Below are 666 nucleotides of genomic sequence, written 5' to 3'. Positions count from 1 at the left end.
ATTTGGAGATGATTCAGAGCTAGAGTGATTTGATATTTTAGTAATAGATTACTGGGTAGAGAGAATATACATTAAAAGTTGTATCTGGACAAGTTATTTTATCATAGTTTGAACCTCTTCAGTGCTATGTAGCACTCAACATGAACCAGGAAACTAGGTTTTAAGGATTCTGGTAAGAGATTATTTTGACCTGATATCTCTCAGTACATATTTTTACAGTGAAAGTATCACACTTTAAATTCAAGGAGAACTCTTTGTTAAGGTCGGACATTTTATGATGACAGAGGTATAAAATTAATCCATTTTGTTGACAGCCTTACAAGTCCTCTAGGAAAAAATAAAACAAAAAGAAAAAGCCATTCTACTGACAAGGATAGTAGGGAAATGGAATAAAATTAGTATATTTAGAGGACAACCTCTAAGACCATAATCATATGGTTCCTCTCTAATGCTATAGTAATGGACCACCGGACATTGTAAACAAGACATTTCACTTAACTATTGTACACATCAACCTTAACAATTTTAGCACTGAATGTATAAACAATGCATATTAATTTCAGCCTTCACAAACCAAAAGAGGCAGTCAAGAGAGGATTCACAATTTTAAAGTGATATGCATTATATAAAGTTTTCAAAAGTACTCTCTTACACGTACAAATAAAA

Source organism: Mustela nigripes, chromosome 14 (assembly GCF_022355385.1).
Source record: "Mustela nigripes isolate SB6536 chromosome 14, MUSNIG.SB6536, whole genome shotgun sequence".
Classification (NCBI taxonomy): domain Eukaryota; kingdom Metazoa; phylum Chordata; class Mammalia; order Carnivora; family Mustelidae; genus Mustela; species Mustela nigripes.
The sequence above is the reverse complement of the archived record's forward strand: the minus strand, read 5'-3'. Positions refer to the sequence as shown.